Genomic DNA, 6,808 nt, shown 5'->3' on the forward strand with positions numbered 1-6,808 from the left:
TAAATATATAAAGCAGCTATAGAAAAATTCTGTCTCTCTGGCTGACCTAGGGTGACTGTGTATTAGAGTTCTTTAGGAGTATGGTAAGCATATTTTACACTGCGGCAGTCACAAGAGTGTCTGCCCATATCAGCTATACATCTGCTACAAGCAGGCACTGTGTCTACAGCGGGAAATCTGCCACTATGAGCTACCCAGCCGCAGCAGGAAGCTCGCTCTTGTTATTGCCGCCAGCGCATCCACAGCATGAAATATGCTGCTGATGCACTCCATGTGACCTTCCCTAATCATTTATTTTCCCAGCCATCCACAAAAAACTGATTGCTGAGAATCAAAGCAGCTGGATATGGAAATATTAGCCATATGTCCATTTTTATTGGTTAAATTATATTCAGGTAAAGAGATGTCCCATAACAAAAAACGAAACTCAAAGACCAGAGTGTTTAAAGGGGTACTCTGTTGGAAAACTTTTTTTTTTTATCAACTGGTGCTGGTAAATTAAACAGATTTGTAAATTACTTCTATTAAAAAAAATCTTAATCCTTCCAGTACTTATTAGATGCTGAATACTACAGAGGAAATTCTTTTCTTTTTGGAACACAGAGCTCTCTGCTGACAAGATGACCACAGTGCTCTCTGCTGACACCTCTGTCCATTTTAAGAACTGCCCAGAGTAGGAGAAAATCCCCATAGAAAACATATGCTGCTCTGGACAGTTCCTAAAATGGACAGAGATGTCAGCAGAGAGCACTGTGGCCATGATGTCAGCAGAGAGCACTGTGTTCCAAAAAGAATAGAATTTCCTCTGTAGTATTCAGCAGCTAATAAGTACTGGAAGGATTATGATTTGTTAATAGAAGTAATTTACTAATCTGTTTAAATTTCTGGCACCAGTTGATTAAAAAAATAAAAAAAAATAAAAAAGTTTTCCACTGGAGTACCCCTTTAAAGCCTCACAGTGAAGCAAAAAGCACATAATATTGATCAAAGTTTAAATAAAAGTTGAGTTTGTGAATTTAGTCGGTCAATTGCCTTAAAGGGGTAGTCCAGTGGTGATCGCGGGGGTCCGACCGCTGCGCCCCCGCAATCTCTCTGTACGGGGCCCTGACTCGCTGGCCAGATAGCGGGTGTCGACCACCGCATGAAGCGGCGGCCGACATGCCCCCTCAATACAACTCTATGGCACAGCCGGAGATTGCCGAAGGCAGCGCTCCGGCTCTGCCATATAGTTGTATTGAGGGGGCGTGTCAGCCACTGCTTTGTGCGGTGGTCAACACGCCCCCTTCCTGTGGGCTGTCGGGGTCCCGTACAGGAGATTGCGGGGACCCCCCACGATCTGAAACTTGTCCCCTATCCTTAGTATAGGGGATAGGTTTTTCCCCAATGGACTACTCCTTTAATATGGTGGATGGAATAATCTGTGTCTGTGTGGCTCCCTCTCTGAGCCATGGGCAGCGCAGGGTGGCTAGCACTGAAGCTCCCGATGACTTCAATGGGAGCTTCAGTGCTGTACTGTGCACAATTCCCTGCCTCCCATGGAAGTCAGTGGGAATTCAGGCATAATACAGTGTGATTTTGCTGCAGAAAGAAAGGAGAAAAAAACAGCTATTAGGTTGTTTTCACGTGTTAAGCAGTGATAGATCCTGGCACTTACATTTGTGTGCAATTTTGTCCTCTATTCATGTCATATCTGTCAGGGTTTGCTGGACTTGCGTGCAATTCTATTGAGCTTGATCCAGTAAAAAATGTACATGGTGCTGTATATATATTTTTTTTTATCATGGTACTCTATGTATTATTTATCTTTTTTATTTCTATTTATTAATTTTAACAGGGTAGCATATTCTTTCAGAGAAATTATCTCTTATGAGAGAAGGTATACAAGAACTTAAACAAACAGATAATACAGTAACAGAGGAGTGATAAACAAATTCTCACTGTACATACGTACAATAATCGGTCCTGGGCTAGCTTCCGACCATTCTAGACATTTCTGAAACTACAGGGATAGGTAATATCCAGAAGAAGTTCTACGAGTCGCTGGCCCACTCTCTAATAATGGCAGAGCCAATTCACCCTCCTGGTGTGAACAACTACTTTTACAACATAGACCCCCAAAAAACACCTTATCCCTGATCTATAAATTCTTAGTTTCTGAAAATAAGGTACTATATATATATATATATATATATATATATATATATATATTATAAATGTCTCCATGTGGCATTGTTCATAGGTGTGCATCGGACATGTACTTTAGGAACACTGATGGACACTGCTTAACACGGGTGTGAAATGAGCCTTACAATCATTGCCACTAGAACATTAAGAACAAAAGTTATGACTATGGGTTTTTAAGATCTAAAAGAATATACAGTATAAAAGGATTGCATAGAATGTACATAGAAATTCAGAAGGCTTACATATAAGTCCTCTCTTGTACCTTAAGTCCTCCTAGATTGGTGTGTGATATCCAATGCTCCAAGCTCTATCTTCTGTTTCTCCATCCTGCAGTTGGTATCTTTACACACAGAGTAATGGTATGGTTGAGCGTTATATTTCAGATAATACTTTTAAACTTGCCATATCCTAAAGAAAGTCTCCTGGTATGTTATTTGTATGTAGCTCTCAGAAGACTGTTGCATTGTATAAACTGAATAGCCAAAACATGTAGGCATCTTTGTACTGCAAATCTAAAGGATTGAGAGATGTGGTATGATACATAGTTCATCCTGACATGCAACATTCCTGCTTTCATACACTGGGTGTCACCTGACCTCAAGTCATAGTTATGGCATGAGCAGTCCAGTTGCCTGTAGAGCTTGGACGTAGCTGGAACTGTACGCATGTAGAAGATCAACCTGCATTAACCTATTTACAACAGCAGTGACTGTGTATGTTAATGTGTGGGTGTGATCATATAATTGCTTTGATTCAGACTTGTTATGTATGTGCTATTTAACCATAGTGCGTTGCATCCACACAAGCAATGAACATCATCAATATGTTTGTTAGTGGTCTATGCTCAATAAACAAAACACAAAGCATTCCATGATCCTTCGTGGTTGTAGAATGTGTTCATCATCAACAGAACCATTTTTAAATAAAGTATTACATGGAGAACATAAGGAAATCCTCAAGACATAAGTTCCAAGACATAGTTCCTTCCTAAACCTTGTGGGAGAAGAAAAGCAACAATGACGCTCTTATCCTCATTTCCCAACCTCATATCCTGTCCTTATATCTTGACCTCATATCCCGTTTTCATAACCTGCCCTCATATACTGTTTTCGTATCCCAACCTCATGTTACAACCTCATATCCTGTCTTCCATGCTAATATCCCATCCACAGATTGCAACCTTCTATCCTGTACTCATATCCTATCCTCCTATCCCGTCCTAATATCCAATCCTCATACTGTATCTCAACCTCATATTGCAACCTCATAACCTGACCTCTTATAACGTCCCCCACACTATTTTCTGCACCTGCCTACTGGACAGTCAGCAGGATCTTCCTGGTAATGACGATGACTATATACATTTACAGGACCTGTATTTTTTAACAGAGCCAAAAGTGTGTAGAGACGTCCCAATGGCCATAACCACACAATTTTTGCGCAGGCTGTTTATTGGGCAAATGATTGAGCATACCTTGTAAAAGTCGGCAAGATCGGTGGTTATCATCTGCTTACAATGGCTCATGTAAAAGGACCCTTAGAACATTTGTAAGAGGGTGTGTGGCGTGCGAATAAAGCCATATGGGGGGGTCAAAGGCAGGTAAAGGATGCCTTTATCTGTCACAATTGTTCCCTATATCCTGCTGTTACACTGCATTGTCACCAGATGTGAAATATAAGTTTTCTGACGTATTTTGCACCTTTCTGCATGGTGGTCTGCATGGTACAGATCTACACGTATATGAGTTTTAAGGTCTACTTTTCAACTTGGATGGATTTTGTCTGTGTGTATGTTCTGTGATACACAACCCTATGAAATTTGGCTGAAATCAGTCTGGCAGAAGGGGATGACTATCCTCTTCATATGTTCTAGATAGTATGAGTAAGCTTAAGTGCTGCTGTGTTAGATCAAACCAATATTGTAGGTAGTGACTGTGCATTGGTTCGGTCCACAGCAAGCTGACAGACAGTTGGGACAGTTCATCGGATCGGTCCATTATTGTAGGTAGTGACTGTACATTGCTTCGGTTTACAGTTAGTTTACAAAGAGTTGGGACAGATTATTTGATTGGTCCATTGTTGTAGGTAGTGACTGTGCATTGGTTGGTTTTACAGTTAGCTGACAGTTGGGAGATTTTATGGGAGCAGTCCATTATTGTAGGTAGTGACTGTGCATTGGTTGGGTTTACAGTTAGCTGACAGTTGGGAGAGTTTATTGGAGCAGTCCATTATTGTAGGTAGTGATTATGCATGAGCTAGGTTATCATTCATAGGTTTACATTAGACTGATAATTAACTGATAATTAGCACGGTAGTACCCCTTGAAGAGTAGGGTCACACGTATTTTATGCTGTGGATCCGCCACCAATGGACCCTACAGTGTGCCTCCAGCTTTGCCTGCTCATAGCGGCAATCCGCCACTATGAGCAGATACACTGCGATGTCGCCGCACGCATGCGCAGTGTACTGGCGAACATCGTGGCCGCTCCTCCTGCTCTCTGAGCTAGGCAGAGAGCAGCCGTGATGTGTGCGCAGCAACCCGCGCATCGCAGTATGTCTGCTCAAAGCGGTGGATTGCCGCTATGAGCAGGCACAGCTGAAGGGACACTGTAAAGTGCTCGACAGCGGAGCCGCAGCGTGAAATATACTGCCGATCCGTCTGTGTGACCCTTCCCTAAAAGTTGCTAAATTTAGCATTACTTCTAGGGTGGCATACATATACACACATCAAAGCAGATAATCTGTAAGTCATTTAAAAATAATCAAATTTACGCAATGGCATGCATATTTTAGTAAATAGGTCACAAAATACACCGACATACAGGCAAAGTAAATTACAAAAACAGTCACTTTAAAGAATCCACATTTGGAGGGGGCTTCTTAGTGTAAGGAGCAAGCTAAGGTGGGCATAAACTTTCAAAAACTGTTGGCTGAATGCTTATAGTTATCTTTTTCTGACCTCCCCATACACATGAATGTTTGGCATGGCTGATTTGTTCATGTTTTCTCTATGGGGAGAGGTGAGCTTCAGCCAGACAGCACTCTCCCAGATCAATAGGTTCGGGTGGTAAAAATCCGACATGCCATTCTCTCTACCAACATCACCTGTTGGGGGAGAGTCAGAAGGTCAACATAGACCTTAGCTAGTTGGCCAAACCAGCTGATGTTTAACCCATAAATGTGCTGCTTTGACCTTATTGCCCCAGTTATTTTTAAACTGGCTAATTGATTATGGGCAACTTCCCTTTTCCCCCACACAGGTTTTAATTACTCTCCCCCAATGTTTTTTTTATGTCTTGCATCACACTGTACAGCTAAATGGTTGAAGTGGTCAAATGCAGTTGCCCAGCCAATAGATGCAGGAGCCAGTCCCAAGTCTGCCCCTGTTTCTGGGAAAATAAGTGTCCCTTAGCCTATTCCAGTTGAGGCCTAACATTTTCCAGGTGCATGTTTATCACTAACAGGTCACAGCCCTGTTATGTAGCCACCAGGACCCCATATAAGGATCGCTACCTACCCATAGTAAAAGCAAGCGGGTGGGCGGGCAGATAAACAGCAGTGATGGTAGGCAGAGGCGGAAGCCACTCCTACCATTCAATAAAGTGCAGACACTGCCCCTTCCTCTGCACCCCCCCCCTTACTGGAGGCTGGGTAGCTGAAGGCCCCTGCACAGGAAGTCGATGTCGCACAGGTATGGCGTTGCCACCATGACATTGCCAGGGATGGTGTTTGTTCCTTGTGTTGCACCAACTGCTTCTCTGGGGTCACTTTGTGGCAGGAAAGGACACTGGGTAGGTTGGATCAGAGTAACCAGGATGGATCAGGTCCTGGAGCTGCTGAGATGAGAAAGTTATGTCATCTGTACTACTGTTCTCCCATTATACTATACCAGTGCTATGTGTCATACTACTACTCCCATTATACTATACCAGTGCTATGTGTTATACTACTACTACCACCCCCATTATACTATACTAGTGCTATGTGTGTCATACTACTATTACCCTATTATATTATACCGGTATTATGTGAGTCATACTACTACTACTACCACCCTATTATACCATACTAGTGCTATATTTCAGTTCAAAGCCACATTGGTGAATTTGGGTCGCTAAAGGGAACCACTGACCTGGGAAATTCAGGCCTACCTACTATAAAGCCCACACCCTCACTTATCCTGTCTGCAAACACGTTGTTCTTGAGCCTAGCTCCAGTCCTGCTGGGTGGATACAATCTACATTTCCGCCCAAGAAGGATTTCTTAAAACGGTAGTGTTATGTCAAATGTTGAGATTGCACAGGCTCTCACTTATGAGACTCACTGCGATCAAGAGTTAAAGCTGGCAGAAGTGCATGGTAGTGCATTCCTCACTTCGCGGCTGTCAACCAAATGTGACCTTTTCTCCACATTAGTCTATGCAGATCGGACCTCCCATTTGGGTTGTGAAGTTCGTTGCCATGCACTTCCTCGGCTCATAACTAGCAGTAGGTCTCAGGAGTTAAAGGGGTATTCCAGGCAAAACCTTTTTTTATATATATCAACTGGCTCTGGAAAGTTAAACAGATTTGTAAATTACTTCTATTAAAAAATCTTAATCCTTCCAATAGTTATTAGCTTCTGA

The 6,808-nt window shown here is 42.5% G+C and overlaps 1 protein-coding gene across 3 annotated transcripts in view; it reads right to left on the minus strand.

Moving 5' to 3' along the window:
* The window catches only part of FGF22 (fibroblast growth factor 22), a 35,027-nt gene extending 29,310 nt beyond the window's left edge, over positions 1-5,717 (minus strand). Inside the window, exons 1-2 of one of the 3 annotated variants that reach the window (XM_056518025.1) lie at positions 5,702-5,717; positions 2,444-2,524 (exon numbers count right to left, since the gene is read on the minus strand). The gene's annotated coding sequence lies outside the window, so the exon portion shown is untranslated. Of the gene's footprint in view, positions 1-2,423; positions 2,525-3,658; positions 4,216-5,701 lie in introns of those variants that run through there. The other 2 variants (XM_056518024.1, XM_056518023.1) reach the window with 2 other exon arrangements.
* Between the last annotated feature and the right edge of the window lie 1,091 nt (positions 5,718-6,808).

This window comes from Hyla sarda, chromosome 1 (assembly GCF_029499605.1).
Source record: "Hyla sarda isolate aHylSar1 chromosome 1, aHylSar1.hap1, whole genome shotgun sequence".
Classification (NCBI taxonomy): Eukaryota; Metazoa; Chordata; class Amphibia; order Anura; family Hylidae; genus Hyla; species Hyla sarda.